This window comes from Manacus candei, unplaced genomic scaffold (assembly GCF_025592945.1).
Source record: "Manacus candei isolate 608988 ecotype Guabito, Panama unplaced genomic scaffold, ASM2559294v1 h1tg000017l, whole genome shotgun sequence".
Classification (NCBI taxonomy): Eukaryota; Metazoa; Chordata; class Aves; order Passeriformes; family Pipridae; genus Manacus; species Manacus candei.
The window spans coordinates 11,754,201-11,767,019 of NW_026138065.1; the positions used below are offsets into that span (position 1 = coordinate 11,754,201).

At 45.8% G+C, this 12,819-nt stretch overlaps 1 protein-coding gene across 1 annotated transcript in view; it reads right to left on the reverse strand.

Annotated features, from left to right (window-relative positions):
* The window catches only part of MDGA1 (MAM domain containing glycosylphosphatidylinositol anchor 1), a 152,312-nt gene that overhangs the window by 16,001 nt on the left and 123,492 nt on the right, over window positions 1-12,819 (reverse strand). The gene's annotated exons all lie outside the window — the stretch shown is intronic.

Below are 12,819 nucleotides of genomic sequence, written 5' to 3' on the forward strand. Positions count from 1 at the left end.
TAAGGGTATCTGCTGGTGAGGGACGCACAAAAATAGACCATCTATCTGCTGCTAAATCTCTCCAGCCAACCAGAGACAAATAAACAAAAGAAAAATCCCAGGACACCATCAATCCCGTTGCTACCTCTTCCCATACAAGGCAATCTTTTTGCATTTGTCTTGTGATCTGTATTATTCCTTCTTCCTAATCAAAAGGGAGAATAAAGGCCAGTGACAAGTGATGAGGAATCAATTACAGGGAGAGCGAGTGGTACCTTCTGCTGGCTGCCATTAAGACCAGAGCTGGCATTTCAAAAGAGTGGCACTCACACAAAAGAGCACCAGCTAGGCTGCCAGATACAGTAGCCCAAGGGATGCCTTTAAATGTTACCTTCTCATAACAAGAAAAGGTCTTCACTCAGTTTCCACAGGATGGGGACTTCACTGTTGCAATGAATTGCAGTGTAGATCCAGAAGGGCCAGCGCAGGCAGCAGTAGGAGGGAGGTAGGGTCTGTAAGGGCAGGGCCACTGGCACAGTCTGTGCAGGATGGCAGAGAAGGTAGAGGTTTCTTCAAGAGTTCTCTGCAGGGAAACTGGAGGGGGGGTCAATGCAGGGTGATGTGGGAAAAGGCTAAGACGCAGCTCAGTTTTTATGGCTCAGATGGAAGGCAGGCAGCTGGAGCAGTCAGGAAGCAAAGAGAGGATGTGGCACACTGAGAGATGGGGTGCCATGCCAAGTGCAGCAGAGCTTCATGGGATGGGTAGGGAAGGCTGTTGAAATCTACAGCCAGGAGCTGGGCTGGCTGCAGGCTGGAATGCAGCCTGGTCTCACTGGGACTCCCTGCTGTGCTCCTGCAGGATCCCTGCTCCAGCATGGGGCAATCTCAGGTGATCAGCTATTCACGAGAATTCCTGGCTGCAGCTGCAGTTTAGATTTGGCATCAACTGGGAATTCAAGGCTGAAAGCCCCCATGGAAATTCCCATGGCATTTCAACTGCAGACAAGACAGACTGAGATAAAAAGCTGATTGATTGCAAGAGATATGCAGTGGATGGAAAGAGGTACACAGTGAGGACTTAGACCTTGCATAGCTTAGCAGAGTCACCTGCAGATTCAACATGAGGGCTAAAACCAATCCAAGGAGAAATCAATCCAGGGAGAAAAGAGCTCTTACCTTTCTAACAGGGGCTCTGAGCGCTTCCTTAAGTGTTTAATGTTAACACACTGATCAGAAACTAAAAGCCCAAAGCTTAGTGCAGGCAAATCCCAGGAGCAAATGACAGTCTCTAGAAAGAATCTATTACTGTTTATAATCTCTGCAACAAAGACAGGTCTCTCCCTCTCTCATTTAAATGGATGTTAATGAATAGCAGTCAGTGTCAGGCTAGTGTTTTAGTTACAGAGCTGTGGGGGAAAGTGACTGCTCTGTGAGCTAGAAAGTAGAGTGTGGAAAAATAATTGTAGCACAGATAGAGATGGAGAAATAATATCAGCTGGTATTGACTCATAATTTCTAGAAATGGAAGTTGTCTTCATGCCATGATGGGATATATTTACTCGTTCACAGTCTCTCAGGATGCTTCATACATTTAACATATGTGCAGTAAGACAATTAAAGCCTCTGGGCTGCTTTGACTCCTGATTACAGAGAACTTTGTCTCTACATGTCTTTAACAGTTCTCAGTTTGGTGTGCAGAGTCCCCTGTGTCCAGTCACAGGGTCACTACATAGACCTCTTCCTGCAGCCACCACTTCACTAACTTTAAAGCAGGAGGGTTCAGAGAGCTCATCTGGGTCAGAGTTCGGAAAGCACCACTATCCCACTTCTACTCACAAGGCATCCCCACTGGGAAACTGAGCATGTTAAGTGCTGTGCTGCAAGTTGGCTAATTGCTGTGGGACACTGTGCCTCATTACAGTAGTGAATGAGAAGAGAGAAAGGGATCAGGAATTCAAGCCTCCAGTTCCCTGCTGTGGCTGGGACTTTTTAGGAATATAAATAATAATACGGTAAGTTTTGAGGGGCGGTGTTTCCCCTACAGTAAACCTGTGAAAATCTAACTACAGAAAATTTTCTTTGGAGTTTACAATAGATTTAAAAGCCCCCAAAGAAACAAACACATTTCCACCCCTGACCTCCTAAACCACCCTCAAATGAGGCTGGGCTTGAAGCAATATTCCCTAACATTGCAAAGTCAATTGCACAGATTGACCTATGATCCATCATTGTCCATCTCACCTGTCTGGCACGTACATGAATTTTGGGATGGAGGGAATGGGCCAGCAGAGAAGCAACAACACTGCACTCTGTGGATGGCTGGATGCCTGTATGGGTGGATGTCTGGGGGAGACACACTGGAGGTGGGGGACCTGGGGCCTGCAGACAGTGGGGTAAATGCAGTGGTATAGTCATGGTTTTTTCATGATGAGGAATGCAAGAACTAACGAGAGGAAGGCAGGCAAGCTACAGCTATAGCTCCTTCCTTCTAGCATATCCCCAGCTGTCTGTGTACATATAGAGCAGATGGTGATATGGCAAGAGCAGACTTGCAATGGAACTATGCTTGAGCTCCTCTGCTCATTTGATCCACAGTATAGTTAGAGAAACTGTTAGCATAGGAAGATGAAAGATAGAAGACTTCCATCTTTGATATTGTATTTATGGAACAAAATCCTGCCACCGCTTTTCATGGAAAATTCCCTCAGAGGTTGTTTGTGATCAGTAACAGGCTTTCTATGTGTGGACAACAAGATGTGGCTTAGGGAATTCAAAAGTGTGAGAAAAAAATCTTGACGCTTCATAACATTAAATTTGTACTATCTTGGAAGGACAAACGCCCATCTAATAGGCAGCCAGAACAGAGCAGAGGGAGGGTAGAGGAGGGGTGATTCATGGGTAAGTTCAGAGCTTGTCACTTTTTGGGGTCATGGCTGTGTATGAGCCCAGCGTTGCCTCTGACTGAGCTGCAGGCAGAGCAGGGGGAGCCCCAGGTGTTCGGCAGTGAAATGGACACTGCTGCTGTCATTTCTCTGCACAGCTGCTGGCAAGCAGGATGGGATGATGCCAATGGGGGCAGCTCCTTCCCTCTTACCTGTTGTAGCTCCTTCTCTCTTACCTGCTGTGCTGGGTACTATATAGAGAGGAAAGGCCAGCCTGGGGGAAAATCATAGAATGGTTTAGGTTGGAAAAGACCTTTAAGATCATGAAGTCCAACCATTAAAAATGAGAGTATGATTAGCGTAGCAAGAAGGAGACCATGTGTAGGAAACTTTCCTACCAATTTTGCAGACTCAAGAAGTAGAGTGAACCACAGTTCAGCTGTGAGGTCTGTTTGCTCCTTGTTCACCCTCTGTTTCGTGACATGCCCAGATGCCTCCAGGCAAATGCTCTTTCTCCTCCCAGCTTTGATAACTGACCCTTTCATCTTTGCCACCAGACACAGATGGGTCCTTTGCGGAATTCATGTGCTCAGCTCTCAGACTGAGAGCACGCACTGTGCTCTGCACTCTCAGACGAGCTGAAACAGAAGTCTGCTTCATAGACAGTGCCAGGTTTAAAAGAGCTCAACAGCCAGACAGGGGAGTCTGCCTGCCTGCCTCCCTTCTGTAGGCAGGCTTTGCAAAGACCTCAGCCAGAGAGGATGGAGACTCCCAGAGCCCCCAAAATACAAGTGGGAGGGCTCCTGACAAAAACCCTGCAGACACAGATGTATGTACACCAAGGAAAATTTTGCCTGTCTCTTCTCTATCTCTATTAACAATTTCTGTATTTCCCCATCATCACCCTGTCTGTGGTGTCTCAGTCCCGGGAGCCAAGCACAGGGCAGCTGCATGGCTGCAGGGCGTGGAGCAGATGGGCTGTTTCACTGTGATGCTGAAGCCAGTAAGACAGCAGGAAGGAGCAGCTGAGTTCATATATTCTTCCTACTGAACAGAAGACACCACTCAAAAGCTGTTCTCTGGCCTCCTCCTCTGCCTGACCCAAGGAGACAGTGAGAGGATGAATGGTTCAGGCCTAGGAAGTGATTTGCTGCACAAAGGCTCTTTGTTAGAGTAGGCTGTGTTCCCCGCTTTGAATCAGTATGCATTATAGCAAGACACTCCTTTCCCATTTCATGCCTGCTTGTACTTTCATCAAAAAACTTCAAGGGGACTAGCTGAGACAGTGAGACTCTCAACCTGGATTTGCAAACTCCTTCAGTTCAAGTGTTGGGGTGCCTATCATCCCTGTAGATCTCTCTTTGGGAGAGGAAGTCACCCCTAGAAGTGGTGGTGATGACTGATACTTGTTGAGCACTTTTTTTGTTTTCTGGGAATCATTTCCATACATTTTACAAAATCATGTCTTCTTGAAGCTCAAGTGCAGATTGGGATTGGTTGCATAAGTAATGCATGATGCTTTTGCACTCTGGCCCCATAACCTTTATCCTGTCAGAACACCTATGGGGGGTATCCAGATGTGCAGCTGGAATGACCAATAGTGGAACAGTTAACAGTCCACGAAGAGAACAGAATAGTAACAAGGGAGTGCTAAAGAAGTAGCTGGATATGCACTGAGTGCTCCTGTTTCCTCTTAAGTGTCTGTTAAGTTTGTATTTAGCAGTTTCAGGGTTGGAATAATTGATGCAGCACCTGATGTCTCAGGAGACAGTCAAGTCGCAGTATATCCTTGCGGCCCCTCAACTTTGCACAAGGTTGCTGCTGTGAGACAAGTCTGAATGGAAGGAGTCTTTGTTTAAAGCCTGGAGGAAGGATGGGGAGATCATAGCAACTTCCAACCAGAGGAGTAACAATGACTCATATCAGGTGACCAGGAGCAAAGATGATATGTAGGGATTCAGGGCATCTGCAAATGAATTGGTGCCAGTGTCTGTGCCTCTGACAACCTTCCCAACAAATTCTGTAGCAAGAATGTGACCAGACATTCAACTGGCAAGACAGAAGAAGAAGACTTTTGATGAAGACAGCATTTCAGTGGCTATCTGCACTGGGAACTCAATTCAGTGATGCACTCTTTGTGAGGAGCAAGAAAAAGTGGAGATCAGTGAACCCATATTCAACATACTAAGCAGAATGCCTGCAAACAACATGAAGACACAATATTTGCAGAATAAAAATGACATGTAGCCAATCCACATGTGAATACTTTCCCTTCTCTCCATGTTTTTTTCAGCTTTACGTGCCCTGCTCTTCGGCTTATGATAATTCAGTCCTACACGCCATATCAAACATACTGTTGATGCTCTTTGTAAGTAAACATCCAATGAAGGTATAGACACATAGTATTTACTGGGCTCCAGCAAAAGCAACTGAAGGAGTTTTCTGCCCTTGGTTATGCAGGAAGTTTGATTAGACAATGTATTGGTCCCATTGGGTCTTAATTAACTTTAAATCTATGCCTCTAATCCAAAGTTCACTGAAGTCTTTAGAAAAACAGTGACTTTAATGGTTTTTGGTTCAGAGCCACTCTATTGAACCTACAGAAGTTGAATGACACTTCACAAATATGTAGTTATCTTGCCAGATATTTATAATCCTTGCTCATGGTCATGGTATTTGATTAACTTCCCAAAAAACCAAGCAGATACTACTAGAAGAGACCACAATCTATCCAAAGGGTCCATACCATAGCCTACAGGAAGCTGCTGGATCTCTGAACAAAACATTAGTCAAATACATATTTATTAAAGGAGGAATGAGTAAAGCCATGAACCCATTTGAATAAGTGGAAAACGAATGAGTATTAAAAAAATTGAGTACATTTTTCATTTCAAACTCTTCACTTAACTCTAACTGCAACTTGTTTTCAAGAGCCTAGAGGGACATGAATCATATTCATTAGGAAAATCAGCTTCCCCTCAATCAATCCAGTGATGTAATCTCTACTGTGTAGAGTTATTGCTCTGGAGATAATGGTATGGACTTCAAGAACAATACTTCAAGAACAATACTTCATCCAATAGAATGCAGCTACCTCGAGGGCACCACCTGCACAACTGTGCAGTAGCAGGGTGCTGTGTTCATAATCGAAGTTTGGGTAGAAATGACAAAGCTACGATGTTGAATCTTACAAAAACAACATTTCTGTGGTTCAAACTGCTTTTCAATTGACATAACTGGTACTGGTACTGGTAACTGTGTGACCTGACAGCTCTGACTCCTGTTAGAAATGAGATGCAGCTACATGGTACCCACTGGCATGTGATCATCTACCACAGCCTTTGAGACACACACCTTTGCACTAGTTGCATTATCTGAGCTGAAGAAGTAAAGAAGCAGTTCACTTTGGCAAGCCTTTCAGATCTATGATTCCCTCTCAGCAGGAAGGCATCAGTGGTGACAACACCAGTGTAAGTGGCTGCCCACAACTCAATTACCTCTGTGAAACAGCTAATGGCTTGTGGCAAGTGATCTGATCAGGTCTCATTGTTTCCAGTGACTCAGAACCCAAATCTCTCTTCATCAGTCCCAAGCACTGTTGCTGATGCTATCTTAGAACAGAGTGGAGTAGGAGAGAAAGAGAAAAAAACAAAAGGGAAGAGAAGGGAAAGTGAAGTTGGAAAGGACCTACAACCATCAACTAGCCCAACTGCCTGGCCACTTTGAACACCTCTCGAGGAAGCCTTTTCCAGTGTCTGACCACCGTCTCAGTAAAGAAATTTGCTCTTTCCCTGATGCAGTTCTGAACCATTCCCATGTGTCCTGTCACTGGATACCAGGGATCAGCACCTTCCACCCACTTTCCCTCAAGAAGCTGTAGAGAGCAATGAGTACTTTACAATTTCATTGGAAGCTTCCCATCTTGATTATACATAGGCTAGACTTAGCTGGAGTGGTCAGATAAGGTCTGTCAACATTGGAACAACCACACCTTTAAGTCTTCATAAGTTTCATAGATGCTGGACACATGCCAGCAAATAAGCCACCTGCCTGATTTCTGGGAGAGGAACTGGTCAAAGTAAGACCATGACACTTCTAGTGCAGAAAGGAGGCTCAAAGTACAAAAACTGCAAGCCAAGAGCAGGGTCTTCAAACTTGGCATTCAATCAGGCCCAGCTCTTGAAGACTAAGACTTGCGAGTTTCACTACAAAAAGCAGCTGAACAGTCCCATCTTAGGAGGTACCCCAGGGCAAGGAGGGGTTTTTGCCTTCTCCCCTCTCTGAGGCCAACCATCATAAAACTGCGTGCAGTGACTACCGCTATTAAATACATAGTTTTAAAAGGGTCTATCAAGAGGAGGTATCCACATGCCTCTGAGCAACCTTCATCCTGTGACCTGACCATGAAGATGTCTTTTGCTGCAGGGTCTGTAAGAGCATCCAGCAGGGAGCAGGAGGAAGTGCACACTGTAAGCTGGTTACCAGTTAGGAGACATGAGAAAAAGGTGGTAGGGGACTGTGGTGGGAGCAGTCCATATTCAGCTTGCCTCTGACCAGGACACCCAGGTCTCTTTCCATGGCACTGCTTTCCAGCATCTCATTCCCCGGTCTGTCCATACATCCAGGGTTGCCCCATCCCAGGTGCAGAATCCGGCACTTCCCCTTGTCGAACTTCATACGGTTGGTGATTGCCCAGTCCTCTAATTTGTCGAGGTCTCTCTGCAGGGCCTCCCTGCCTTCGAGGGAGTCAACAGCTCCTCCAGTTTTGTGTCATCTGCAAACTTACTTAGTGTCCCTTCCAGTCCCATGTCCAAGTAATTTATGAAGATGTTGAAGAGCATAGGGCATAAGACCGAGCCCTGCAGAACCCCACTAGTGACAGGTCTCCAGCTGATGTTCCCCCATTCTCTATTACCCTCGGTGCTCAACCAGTGAGCCAATTGCTAACCCACTACATGGTGTGTTTATCCAGCTGTGTGATGGGCATTTTGTCCAGAAGGATCCTGTGAGAGACAGTATCAAAAGCTTTACTGAAATCCAAAAAGATCCAAAAATGAACTGGCTTCCCTTTATCACCTAGGTGAGTTATGTTGTTATGAAAGGAAATCAGTTTTGATAAGCAAGTCTTTCCTCTCAGGAAGCTGTGCTGGCTGCGACCAGTGACAGCGTTGTCTTTCAGGTGTTTTTAAATACTTCCCTGAACAATCTTCTCCATTAGTTTTTACCAGGCACTGAAGTGAGACTGACAGGTCTGTAGTTTCCAGGGTCCTCCTTCCTGCCCTTCTTGAAAATTGGGACAACATTTGCTAGCTTCCAGTCAGCTGGGATCTCTCTGGAATCCCAAGACCATTCAAAAGTCATCAAGAGAGGTTGTGTGATGACATCAGGCAGCTCTTTGAGGATTCTGGGATGAATCCCATCAGGCCCTATAGATTTGTAGGGATCCAGCTGGAGCAGCAGATTCTACACAATTTCAGGGTCGACTGGGAGTTGATCATTTTCGCAGTCATGGTCCAACAGCTCAGGGCACCAAGACCCCCTTGGCCCGTCAGCTGCATTGAAGACAGAGACAAAGAACACCTCTGCCTTGTCTCTGTCCCTGTTTGTGAGGTGACCATCCTCATCCTGTAACAGGCTGATGGTATTTCTATCCTGCCTATTGCCATTAATGTATTTGAAAAATCTCTTTTTTATTGTCCCCCCATTTCTCATCAGCTTCAACTCCTGTTGAGCTTTGGTCGCACAAATTTTCTTCGTACAGCTGTAAGCAACGTCTCTGAATTCTTCCCATGTCACTTGACCTTGCTTCCTCTGGGCATACACCTTCCTTCTTTGCCTTATTTCCAAGAGAAGATTCCTTTTCAGTCAAGCCGACCTTCTGCCTTGTCTGCTTGACTTCTGACATTTGGGCATTGCCTGCTCCTGTGCCCTTAGGAGGTGATGTTGGAAAAGTGACCATCACTGCTGGACCCCAGCACCTGCAAAAATGTTTTCCCAGATGACCTTACTTACTAATTCCCTGAGAAGCCTGAAGTCTGCTCTCCTCACATCCAGACTTTAGGTTTTGCTGGCACTTCTCCTGTCAACAGAGATCTTAAATTCAGTCTTTTTCTGGTCACTGTGGCAGACAGCCACTAATCTCCACTTTGCTCACAAGATTCACTCTGTTGATAAGCAGCAGATCAAAGAGGGTAGTTTTCCAAGTTGGCTTCTTTAGGACCTGTTCCATAAAATTGTCATCCAGATATTTTAGGAATCTTCTGGTCTGGGCTGTACCAGCTGTGTGGTGCTCCCAGTTAATTTCTGGCAAATTGATGTCCCCCATAAGAACAAGGGCAGTTGATCTGGAAGTGTCTCTTAGTTCCTCAAAGAATAATTCGTTGTCATCATCGTTCTGGCTGGGAGATCTATAGCAGACCCCCACAATGACACCCACATTATTTGTTTGCCCCTTGATTCTTATCCAGAGGCTCTCAATTGTGCCATTGCCAACTGTGAGCTCCATACGTTCTAATCCTTCTATTACACACAGTGCCATCCCTGCACCTCTTCTGCTCTGTCTATCCCTCCTGAAGAGCCTGTAACAACAATCCAACAGGGCAATCCTGTCACAGGACTTATCTCACCAGGTTTCAGTTATGCCAGTGATGTCAAAATGCTGGGACCAGACCAAAGCTTCAAACTCCTCTTGTTTGGCAGCCCCTGGAAAGGGAGGAAGAGGAGTCTGATGGCTGAAGCAAGGACTTGAGGATTTGCTTCCAGCTGTGATGCTGACTCTCCCACCCAACCTGACAAAAAGGTTTTTTGAACTTGGCAGACGGTTGCTGCCTGCCATGGCTAGTTTCCTCCCCTGAGGAAAGCAAGCAATTCCTCATTTGATGCATCTGCACCAGGTACAATGTTCCTGAATGTCTGAGACTTCTTTCCTTCCCCTCCCTCTGATTTTTGTGTTTAGGCAGGCAGGATCATAGGGCAATGTGAATGCTTGCTCCAGAGGGGGCCAGAGGAAGAAAAACCGATGACCAAATAACTTCAGAAGAACGGGAATTGCCTTCAGGGGGCTCCCCTTCATCCTGCGTTCTCATCAGCTGAGAGATATTCAACATCGTCCTGCTCTGCTAGTCGCTGAATATTTTATGCCATGGCTACAACCAGTCCATTTGTATTCTGTTTCTCTCTTTCGTCATATCTATTATAAACGAGTAGTGTCTGGGAACTCTCCCAGGGAAGATTTGCCTGGATGGCTATGGATATTTTATAGTCAAATTGTGAGAGTAAACTAGCTTTCAAGTTCTGTAGAGGGGGGAAAAAAGGTAATAAAAGGGTTATTAAAAAAATAAATAAATGTCGGGATTTTATATGGCTTCTGTCCGTAGTGACAGAGCTTTGGTTTGCTCCAAAATGGAGCTAGGGTTGCTAGGAAAAGCTTGGGCTGGGAGATACCCTCTTGCAGGCACTGTCTGCCAAGAGAAACAATCTGATACGCTCTTGCTAAGTGCTACGGTTGGCTCAGCAGGGCTGGCACCTGGCTCAGTAGGACTGTGCTGGCACTAGGTGAGCCAGGGGTTGGGGCCATGACTGGAGGCATCAGGGATAGCCAGATATGTGGGAAGCAAGGCATGGCTCAGGATTGTAGCAACCCCATCTTTACCTTCATAATGTTGGATATGTGATACGGGTAGGAGGGCAGGGTCTGTCTCCTCATTTGACAGAGGGTCTACTGAGTCCTACACTCTCCTCTAACCCATGGCTAAAGAAGAAACGCTGAATAAACTTGCTTTACCCTAAAAACTCTGAAAGGACTTCAGCCACTAGGGGTATCAAGCCTGGTACCATCCAAAAAATGTACAGCTTTCTGGAAGGGTTTCACAACTTCCATACAAGCAAAACCAGCCAGGGAGTAATCAACATGCATTAGAAATTTAGATCGAGGTGGTGAAACAAGCATGTCCCGAACGTGGGTTTATTTGTGCACGTGCAGAGATGAGGAGAGCTATACCAGAGTGTTGCCAGTGTGGCAGTAAGGAAGAAGACCAAGTAGCATAAGAGTTAGTAATTATCACAGTGGGAATTATGAAAACCAGACAAGTTCCGATTACTAGGCATTCTGATTTTTCCTGTGGAGGTCTCAGTTTCACCCTGCTGCCACAATATGTAGAAGAGAAGCCAAAATGGTTACAGAATATTGTGACCGGCACTGAAAGAAACTCCAGTGTTGAGCAGATACAAGATACCGAGTTTCAATCTGCAAGAGATACATAGTGGGTTTGCTAGACCGAGTCACGTATTGCACATATTCACGTATTCTGGGACAAGAGAAAAAGAACATTTTCTCATTTAGTTCTCTTTCATTCTCTGACTCTATCTAGTCAGTCTAATTTTAAAATAATTTATTCCCTCTCAGCTCAGCAGCACCCATACTGGAAATAATCATTTGACATTAGAGTCTATCCACCTTGCACAAATTTATCAGCCCCTTTGTGCAACAAAAGCAAAATGGAGAGCAGGCAGGGGCCACAACATTAGGTATGAAGAGAAAAATCAACAGATGTAAAAGGCATCTGAAGCTGAGAAACAGAAAATGGCACTTAGTGGCTTTCTTAGATTTTGGGAGTTACTGTAGCTTTTGCTCTGGGTAATTTGGTGGTGGAGCAAATGAGTAAAGAGTTAAAATGCTAAAAGCAAAAAACCCATAATGAATTGATTCCCTGGTATGTCCAGTTCATCCCATTTCCAGACAGACTGCCCAATGAGAGCTGTAAAACAGAGCTCTTGTCCAAAAGCAAGCAAAAGTTGATGGTTTTTACTTTACCTGTGAATGAACTTGGGATATGACACACAGTTGTATTTTCAAAGCAAAGAAAGCAAAAGAGGCCTCCTCTCCCTACATCTTTCCTTGCCAGTCTCCCACCAGTCTGGTCCAGTCTTCACTGAAATTACAAAAAATGAGACCCCTCTCCAAGCCTCCAGGACATGCAGGAATTAGGCAGCAGAGCTGACTTACCATGAGGGCTAGCTGCAGGAACATGCGAGTTTGCCAGACATCATTAACAGCTGGACTCGGTCAGCTAAGCGGGACCAGCAAGTTCAGGAAAACCTGGTGTGAGCCAACATTGACAGTGCTCTTCTGCCTGAGCATCCTGCCCCTGCCAGCTTGACTACAGCATGGAGCAGCCTGTCTGCAGGGGAAATAGAGGTGTGTGCAAACACCTTTGACCTAGTCTGACCCCTCAGAAGAAAGACACAGACGGAGACCTGCTCAGTGAACCACAGACCAGCCCCTAGCCCCCAGCACCCATGGTTGTCAGGGTTTCAGCCTTGCCCAGATTTTGTAGTTAAACTTCTCAGTTGTGCCACAAGTGAACAGAAATGTGGTGACCAGACTCAGGAGTGTATTTCCTCCCAGTGACATCTACAGTGCTGAGCAGAGAGCTGTTAATTAACCCCGTTTATTGAAGGGCAGACACATTCCTGCCTGGGCCCTGATTTTTCAGTCAGGCTCCAGTCCAGCAGGTGATTAATAACCCAGTGTGCTGTGGGAAGAGTGCATCTATTATTCAAATTAATGAAATTATAATCAAGAGGTGACAAATTAGCAATTGCTCCTTGACTGGATATGGAAACTCATTAGTGTGCCAGGCATTTCTGGGGTGCTCGCTGCATTCACAGGCTTACAGTTAGAGAAAAGGGAGTCGGGCAGACCAGACAGCCCCTTGGTACAGCTGGGGGAACACACATCTTGCCCACCCTAAAATAGCTACAGCCACTGCAGAGTTCTCTGGTCCCACAAGACCCCTTAACCTCCACCTCTTCTTCATTGGACAGACTGATTGCAAGGTACTGCCCCAAGGACGGGCTGCAACAGTCTCAAAGCCCTGACACTGCTGGGCTGTGTTATGGGACAAGTATTTGAAAGCAACACCCCACCCCGGTGCTGTGAACACTGGAGTAGAACTCC